At 38.9% G+C, this 10,150-nt stretch overlaps 1 long non-coding RNA gene across 1 annotated transcript; it reads left to right on the forward strand.

The window, feature by feature from the left end:
• The first annotated feature begins 7,734 nt into the window (after positions 1–7,734).
• Positions 7,735–8,334, forward strand: LOC144753207 (uncharacterized). The gene is made up of 3 exons (XR_013594245.1): positions 7,735–7,767; positions 7,888–7,964; positions 8,051–8,334. It is a non-coding gene; the product is annotated as an uncharacterized LOC144753207 (long non-coding RNA).
• Positions 8,335–10,150: the final 1,816 nt, after the last annotated feature.

Here is a 10,150-nt window from a genome sequence, read left to right on the forward strand (position 1 = left end):
CTGGGATCGACTCGCGAAGGTGGGAGGTGGTCTTTACAAAGTCTCAAAGTTAGTGGGAGACTATTCCATAGGGTTGGGCCAGCAACTGAAAGGGCTCTATCTCCTTGTCTTGCTTTTTTTGTTCTAGGAACACGCAGCAAGGCCTGTTCGCTAGATCTCAGAGAGCACGTGGGTGTGTAAAGAGAGAATTTATTGGACAGATAAGCAGGGCCCTTCCCCTGTAAACATTTGTGTATTACACAGCAGGTTTTGAACTTCACCCTCTGTTTGATGGATAACCAGTGCAGCATGGTCAGAAGGGGTTTAGAGGGGGTGCGAGGGGGCCGGTTTAGAACAAGGCGAGCAGCGGTATTTTGTACCACCTGAAACCTGGAAATTACTGCTTCATTTGCTGACAGTAGTAGCCCATTGCAGTAATCCAGGCGACTCAATACTAGAGCCTGCACCAAGGTTTTTCTAGTAGAGTCTGGCAGCAGAGGAAATACTTTCCGTAGCATCCCAATGATATGGAAACAGGAACCCACCACTTGGTTGCCATGTTGTTTTAGGGAGAGCTCCTGGTCCAATCGGACGCCGAGGTTTTTCACCACCTGCTTGGGCTCGGGGACTGGGCCAAGATCTTGAGGCCACCAGTCAGGGATCCACAGAAGTTTAGCCTCACCGAACAGCATCACTTCCGTCTTAGCAACGTTACATTGCAGGAAGTTAGATGCCATCCAGTGAGCCACTGCCTTCATCCCCTGAGCAAAGGAGTTCCTAACCTCAGCCCTGAGGATTTTAAAAGGAAAGAGGAGTTGGGTGTCATCCGCGTATGACACTGGGATGAAACCATGGGACCTCATGATGTTAGCTAGGGGGGCCACATAGATGTTAAAAAGGGTAGGGCTCAAACAAGAGCCCTGTGGCACCCCCTTAGAGACCCCCAACTCCTCTGACCGATAAGCATCCAGGGTGACCCTTTGGGTGCGATCTGTCAGGAAACTCCTCAGCCAAGCCAGCGCCTTATCTTCCAGGCCGATGTTAGCTAGCCTGGTGGTCATGATGTTGTGTGACACGGTGTCAAACGCCGCAGATAGATCCAACAGAACCAGGATAACAGAATGGCCTTTATCCTGGAACATGTGTAGATCGTCTGCGACTGACAGCAAGGTGGTCTCGGTGCTGAGTTTTGGCCTAAAACCTGACTGGGAAGAATCTAATCCACCTACTTGTTCAATGTAATTCGACAAATGTTGATTTACAAATTTCTCTATAATTTTGCCCAAAAAGGGGAGGAGAGAGATGGGTCTTAGATTAGCCAGTTCCGTCCAGGGAATAGCAGTGTTTTTCCTCAGCGGTCTCACTAGCGCCCTTTTCCAGTCTATAGGAACCTCCCCTGTACTAAGAGAGAGGTTAACTAGATTCTGGATTCCTGGGCCCAGAAATTCTGCCAACCCAGGCATGATGCGGGCTGGGATGATGTCCTGAGGGCTACCGCTCTTAATTTGAGTGACCAGTGAGGTTACCTCCTCTAAGGAGATGGGGGGAAAGCTTGTAAGGCATTGAATAGGTTGCACCTGTTGTGCATTAGTCTGAGAGATGTTGTTATCTGCTCCCGCAGCTGTATTCAAAGCCATTATTCTTTCATAGATTGCATCTATCTTCTTCATGAAGAATAGGGAGATCTCATCACACAAACCTTGGGAAGCAACCTCTGCAGTCTCACAGGCTACCGGCCTGGTAAAAGTTTGTAAGATGTTATACAATACTTTAGAGTCTTTCCCAGCCTCTGTTAGTTGTGCTGCAATATGATTTTTTCGAGCAGCCCTAATGGCCTTATGGTACAACTTAAGGGAGGATTTGTGAAGTTCTTTATCTTCCAGCCTCCGAGACTGTCTCCACAGTTTTTCCAGTTTTCTGTTTTTTTGTTTCAGCGATCTCAAATCCTCAGCGAACCATATTTCTTGCCTATTAGCCAGGCGGGGTTTGTATACTTTCTGCGGGATAGTGATGTTTATTGCTTCCCTAACCGTCTCCTCAAACCTATTCACCTCAGTTGTTACATCTTCTGTAGAGTTTTTAAACAGGGGAGCTTTATACTTGTCTCTGAAGGCTTCCGTGGTTAGTTTATGCCAAGGTCTCCTTTTGGTAGCCAAGGCGATCTGAATTCGTGGCTTATCAATGACAGCAGTGTAAAACTTTAGGATGAAATGATCTGTCCATTCTACCTGGGTGGGTGTCATACATTTGGTTAAAGATGAATTGGACATAACTAGATCCAAAGTATGACCTGCCTCATGAGTGGGTCCATGATTGATCTTTTTCAGTCCTAGAGAGTCCAGGTCCATTAGGAGGGTTCTTGCCTCCATACACTTCTCTGACTCACTATGGACATTAAAATCCCCTACCAGAAGAAAGTCCTGGTTTTCTTGTACAAACGGTGCTAAGGCCTCTATAAGTGCAACAGAAAAATTCCCACTCGGGCCCGGTGGGCGGTACACCAATGCACCCTTCCTTTGTTCCCTGGGGGTAGAGCTAAGTTTAAAAATTAATAATTCCATCTGAGGAGTACTAATTTCCTCAAGAATGACTATGTTCAGTTCCTCCTTGTAAACAATTGCCACCCCCCCCCCTATTTTATTAGGGCGGTCCATCCTGGCTATTTTATATCCTATTGGGATACCCAGTGTAATAGCTGGGACTGAATGGGGCTTAAGCCACGTTTCTGTTAAGAAACAGAGGTCGGGTTCCTCCGTAGATATAAGATCCCAGACCTGGGTGGAATGCTTCACTAGCGAACGAGTGTTACAAAGTAGGTTTTTGCTCCCCAGGATGGAGTTGTCCCCTATGATATTTATCGGGACAGTTTCTCGCACTTTAACTTGCAATGCAGCTGATTCCCATAGTTGACTTCTTTCCTCCACACAGAGGTCAAACTGTATATGGCATGCCTGACAAGCAAACGGGCCTTCTAGGGGAGTTTCTATGGTTGTATCACATACAGTTGGGAGGTGATTACGTAGCTCTAACAATACCTGTGAGGTATATGTTCTCCGGTTGATATAAGGGATTTCGGGGATTTTTGATGACATCGCCATAGCCTCTTGCCCCTAGCCCCGTCCTGTCGCGGACGGGCGCAGACGGGCTGGTCTTCGGCTCGTCTTAGGCGCAGGAGTAGGCGCCACCCAGCGCGCTGGAACCGACGAGGGGCTAAATAGCCCTTAAATGACCAAGGGCTAGAGCGCTAACCGCTCGTCTTCCTGTGTGGCCTGTCTCTGCCCCGCCCTCCACACACCGGGATTGGCTGCCGAGTGTGCAGGCCCGGTTCAGGGTTCAGGAGGCAAAGAAACTAAAACAACTCCTAGCAACCTCGGTGTTTGCAAGTAAGTGGTAATAGTTACAGCGTGCCACTAAATTTCTACCAACATGTGATGAATTGTACTTTTAAAATCAGAAGCAATAAATGGTGACAAATACAATTTTTAAAATCTATCTCGATCTCGAGCTATCTTGGATATTTAAAAATAAGCACAGCGTAGCTGCTATAAGTGCAATGATAGGCGCCAAGCGGGGTCAGGAGAAGCTGCCACCAACTCCTTACCGCCTACTTAAACCCTTTAGGACACCAGACTTGCAAATTGAGTGTGGGGTTCCACAGGGGTCCTGTTATAGCTCAACCTTTTAATATTTACATTCAGCCACTCATAAATAAACTAGTGAAAAGAGGGTGACAGATTTTCAGTTGGGCAGACGATTGCCAGATCTTACTCTAGGTTGATACCTCGGTACACCTTCAATATCAGTCCAGCAATATGATGTTATTTATTAGCAGCTGGAGGAGACAAAACCAGGATAAAACTGCATATAAACCCGAAATCCTGGTGTTAGACAAAAATCTTTTATTATAGACCAGTATTTTCTTGCCTCTTGACAGGGATTGTTTCCTGTCCCCAAAGCAGTGGTAAAAAGTCCTGATTTATCTTTTAAGCTGCATATTAGTGCCTGTGACCTCTAAATGTGTATTCATGCTAAGAACAATTAGGAAGATCCAACCTTTCTTGACTATGGATGCCATGAAGTTCCTTATAGCCGCTGTTATCAGCGATCTCTGTACTGAGTGAATCGGTTAAAGCTCTGGTGCCTTCTCACGATTATGGATTTGGACCAGACTCTAGTCGACTCCCACGCGCTTACAAATGGAAGTTGCAGCCTCAGGATGGAGAAGAGGGGAAGGTCTGGGAGGGAAGTATCCTCGCGCCTATCCTATTCTAATATATACAGTAACAACTGTAATTCATTTCAGAACACAACCAGGAAATGCCCATTGTGAAGTTTACTCCATACTGGATCTTTTGTACGCAGACAATGCCGTATTAAAATCTCAAACTTTGATGAACGGTCTCAAGTGTCTCATAAACAACTTTTTCCTCTTCATAGACAATGTTGACCTTGACACCAATTTCTCTCAAATTTGTATATGGATTATGGCCCTAAGAAAGTTAAAACTAGAACTATTCAGAGCAAAGGGGGGAGCATTGGCAAAGTCAACCACTTCACTTACCTATATCTGACCTTCAATTCTATATATCGCTTGATACCACTGCCTATTCACCAGGTCTCTAAAATTCTGTCAATCAGTTGACCTCCTGGTTAACCTTGCTCAGAGTGTGTGGAGTAAAGCGATTCAGCCCTTAGTGGAAATATACAAGCAAAAATGCTTGCTGATTCTAACTTATGATGCTACCATTCGGTACTACTGTGGAGATAACAACCTCCACGCAGGGACAACTGTAGAGTTAACAACCTCCAGGCAGAAGAAAACTGTTTTTGAAGACGGCTTCTTGGTTTACCACCCAGAACCTCCCACAGTTCTGTGTATGGAGAACTGGGCTTAGAATTGTCTTAGGCATAGATGCATCAAGGTAAAATCGGCTCACAAATCTGCCAATGCGACCAGTATTTTTGCATTTGGGATGCATCATCCCAAATGCAAAAATCGCAAATTAAGAAATCGCACAATTGCGATTACTTGCATTTAAGGAATCTCAAATTGAGATTCCTTAAATGCAATGCATTAAAGTTTAAAAAATAAATAGCGATTTCGCTAATAGGGATCGCAAATTATCATGAAGTTGAACTACATGGTAATTTGCAAAAACTTTGAGAAATGCACTAAAGTGCATTTCTCAAAGTTTCATGTTGCGCACACACATGCCCTAAGGTCATGTGTGTGCGCAACATATGTGCACAGATCAATTTCAGGGGTGGAACAGGGTGTCCTTTGGACACCCATGCACCCTTGAAATCGCATTCTCAATTTGGGATTCGCTAATTGCGATTCGCAAATTGAGAATGTCTTCCCATTCATTCCTATGGGCCTCTAGGCCCATAGGAATGAATGGGGAGGTATTCCTTAATTGCGACTCACAATTTGTGAGTCGCAATTAAGGAAGCTTAAGAAATCATTTTTTTTTTGTGATTTCTTCATGCATTGCATTTTGCTATTCCTTAATAGCGAATCGTTATTTTTCGCTGTTAAGGAATAGCAAAATGGGATCTTGATGCATCTGCGGGTTAGTCTATTCTGATATCTATATTAAATTACCTCCAATACCTTTATGGTTGTCAGTCTGCTGTAAGGATCGTGCCAGCCTAAACAGGAGGATTGTTCAATTGTCTAGGGGTAAAAACAACTTTAATCTCTAAAGTAATCCACCAGCAAGGTACTGACATTTTCAAAATCATCCCTACTCCGATATACAGTTCTGCAAACCTTTATGAGAATAGAACCTTATTTAAGTATGGTTACAAACCCATGGGAAAGATCCTTACTGGCAAGATTTATACTAGGAAATATATGTAGTCTTCCCAGCTTTCTACTGGGCCAATATGAGTCTGCAACTGTCCTTATCTGCCTCTGTGATGAATCTTCACCACATTCACTGAGGCACTTTATGTTTTTTTGTACATTTTACCAATACCTTGTGATCCAGCGCCCCTATAGAAAATATGCCATAAGCAACGCTACCCAACTCCACAATACTCACCATCAAATATAAGTCACTAACAAGGCCCATAAACTAACATGACATATTTTGAGCAACTGAATCATGTGACCTAATTAACCTATTCACAAATATATACATTTATATGCAACTAGCAGTAGAACAAATTCATTATACTTCACCAAAACCCTAACGGTTAATTAAGCCACTGAGGCAAAAAGATCTGCTAATGGTAACCTAAATACATGAAATAACAAAACCAGCTTGTTTTTCAAAGATATTATTTATTAACTATTTAATCAAAGAAAAGTGCATTAGAATCTTTTTATTCAAGCATTATTTTTTGATTTATTTAGCAAAAGGTAATGACGAATGTCTGACAAAATATCGAGATTCACAATATCGACGTACAAAAATATCGGAGCAAAAATATCGAAATCAAAAATATCGGGTTCCTATACTTAACTAGATATATACACAAATATCGATTTTTTTAATATCGATATACAAAAACATCGTTTACTTTTATATCGACTACATTAACATCGGAAAACAAAAATATCGCTATCTACAAAAAATAATGACATTAACTATAATATCGACATCAAAAATATCGTGCACTTCAATATCGGATTATCAGCTATATCGACTTTTTATATGCATCTGTTTGCATAATTAATTAACGTTTTATATGTTTTCACATCTAAATAAACACACAATACCTAAATTAATACTATAGACACACTATTAATTTGTCAAAAATATCCTATTGGTATAATTATATCACCTACACATATAAAAATATTCTATACTACTTTGTATAATTTTATAATTTGTTTTGGTTTTTCACTTCTATTACAAAGTAATCACAACTGAAATTCAAATATACTAACTAACCAATCACAAACCTAATTTTTTTAATGAACCAATAGCAAAGTAATTACTACTGACACTCCCCTATATAAACAATTAAAATCTAAGCACAAACTACTTGCCAAAAGTCACTGAAGGAGATTCATCTCTATCCGAATTGCTGCACAACAACTAGAAGAACCAGACTATCAACCTACTATCACATCTTCTAAGTAAGTAAATAAAATAGAAAGTGCATTATTTGCTAATACTACTTACTTACCTGCTAAATACCCAGTGCCCCTTTGCTATTCATACTACTTAACATGCTAAATAATTATATGAAACTATTTTTTTTAGATACAACGAGTACTGAATACTCTACTCAAAATAACTGTGAACAAACCCTAGGAATACAGATTCTAATAACTATGTAAGTAATTTCACATTGATTCATTATGTGCACATAAATCTAAACACACAGAAATAATGACTTTTGCCCCACATATTTCTTTTTTTCTGTAGATTCTACTACTGAAAACTGCACTACTAATGAACTAAGGACATCAGTACTATTTCTCCAATACATTTTACTACGTAAGTATTATGCAACTGAAATAAATGTGGAAAAACAATACAAACATTTAGAACTGTTCTAATTATGTTCTATTATATATTGTTTATTTACAGAGCAAACACAACGAATAGATATACAGACATAATACAGAACTCCACATTCTGAATAATACAGATAATAATCACAAAGTAAGTATATTAAAGAACATAATTACCAGATAATCTATTAAAAAACATACCAACATGGTGATTATTCTAATACATATGTTCCTTTTTTATTTAAGATAACACTACTAACTACTCTCCAGAAGCTGAAGAAACTACTATACTGGCAAAGACCAACCTAAAAAAATATGTAAGTATCTTCACAATGTGAATCATGAAGATACACTTTTGTAGTAGAAATGAGCTCTAACATTGCAAATGTACCGAAACATTAATTAATAATATACTACTTTCATGTTTTTCATAACAGCTACAACAACATCACAAACAATTATCCCCAACTAAAGAAGCAAGCAGCTCCTAATTTTGCTGTAAATTCAAAAACACGTAAGTATAAACATTCCTACTTATCACTAACATAGATTATTTATCACATTTAATTTGACATTAACTATTATATATACATTTTATAGATATACAAAGTACAAAATGACCGAAGGAGCCGAATTTGTGACCAGCCAGAAAGGAAAACTATTACTATGCTACATGGGTTACACTTATACACAAGAAAAGCAATATGGCATGCAAGTTAATTGGAAATGTTGTAAATATTATTCTAACAAGTGCTATGGCAGAGCAACAACTAAAGAAGCTACAGTACTGTATACTAGGGAACACAATCATCCACCTAATGTTACTGAAATAGAAGTTAGAACAGCTTTGGAAAATATAAAAGAAGCTAGTACAGGTTCCCAAAAGCAAACAAATGTCATTTTAAAAGAAGCCATTCCTAAAATCCCCAAAACTGCCACAACTCAAATGCCAAATATCCTCTCCTTAAAAAGAACTATAGCACGAACTAAAAAAGCTACTGCTTCTACAACACCATCTCCCAGAACATATCAGGATATAAATTTAACTGCTAACCAAATAATAACTTTAAATAAACAACCATTTATAGTTTACGACAACGAAAACAATGACAAAAGGCTTATAATTTTTGGTACCAGTATGAATTTAGTTAAACTGCAGCAAAGCCAATATTGGATGATGGATGGAACATTTAACATCTGTCCCAAACCATTTTTTCAATTATACACAATACATGGCCTCTACCACAACTGCAACATACCTTTGCTATATGCACTATTACCAAACAAAAATAATTCCACATATATGGAATTAATAAATATAATTAAACAAAAAACAAATGATTTTTCTCCTGAAAGTATCATTCTTGATTTTGAGCAAGCAATGCTCTCAACTATCATAAAAATCCACCCCATACCTGCATTCAAGGCTGCTATTATCATTTAAACCAGTGTTTATGGAGACACCTTCAAAAAACTACCCTAAGTGTCGAATATGCTACAAACTCATCTTTTGCTTTCCAAATTAAAAAACTCATTGCACTTGCTTATGTACCTGAAACAGACGTAGCTGAACACTACAACATTCTTATAGACAGCCCCTTCTACAAACAAAATGAAGCAAAATTAAGTCCATTTCTCGACTACTTTGAAGACACCTGGGTAGGCAGACTCCACAGATCTGGCCACAGACGAAATCCCAAATTCCTCATACCCTGGTGGAACGTTTACAGAAGTACCCTTAACGGAGATTCAAAAACTAACAATGCAGTGGAAGGTTGGCACAATGCATTTGTACAATCAACTGGCAGAACCAAACCTACTCTAGAACATTTCATTAAATGCCTACAGAAAGAACAGAGCTACCAGGAATTTAGAATGGACCAATCTGTAACTGAACTTGTCCCTAAATCATCAAAGCAAAATAAACAAATGCACAAGTACCTGGAAGAACAAGTTAAACTTTACCCTAGTACAAAAGGCATAGAATACCTAAATATCATTGCCAAAACACTACTCTAATTAATTCCCAAAATGTTATAAAACACTAAAAGTATCACCTAAGTATGGAAAAATATGTATCGTGAGCTTCTAAAGTATTTAATGTATGCAATATATAGAGATATTATTATAATATATGCACACATTAAAACTAAATAACAAGTAAAAAACTATTCCATAATAAAAATAACATTACCCACCCACACAAAATAAGAAAGCAAGGACTTACCAATCATGTTGTCAATCCAATAACCTCCTTGTCCACCAAAGTAATCCAGGTAGTGCAAAATTAACCCAAAAAAAAATGTAAAAATACAACTGTTCCAAAATTAAGACATCCACGTTGTCCAGAGCCATCGAATAAGCATAAAAAACCCGAAAAATTGGAAAAATAGAAAGAATCGCTCCAGCAAAACCGAAAAATGTAAAGAAGTGTTTGTAAAGCAGTGTTGAATTAAACAAACAAACACTTCCTGTAAAAAAAAACTGAACTTCCGATGTAGCGTACACCTATGACAAAAACATAGAAAACAGACATTCCCACCCACATTAATTAGCTAGTAATTAGGTACAAACATATTAAAATAGATGATTTCACTTGTAGATATACCGTAAAAGACTAAAATTCACTCTATATATAATGAGTTAACTAACTAACACTACGTGTATATACCATAAGTAATTATCTGTTTTCGAAATCTA

Source organism: Lissotriton helveticus, chromosome 5_1 (assembly GCF_964261635.1).
Source record: "Lissotriton helveticus chromosome 5_1, aLisHel1.1, whole genome shotgun sequence".
Taxonomy (NCBI): Eukaryota; Metazoa; Chordata; class Amphibia; order Caudata; family Salamandridae; genus Lissotriton; species Lissotriton helveticus.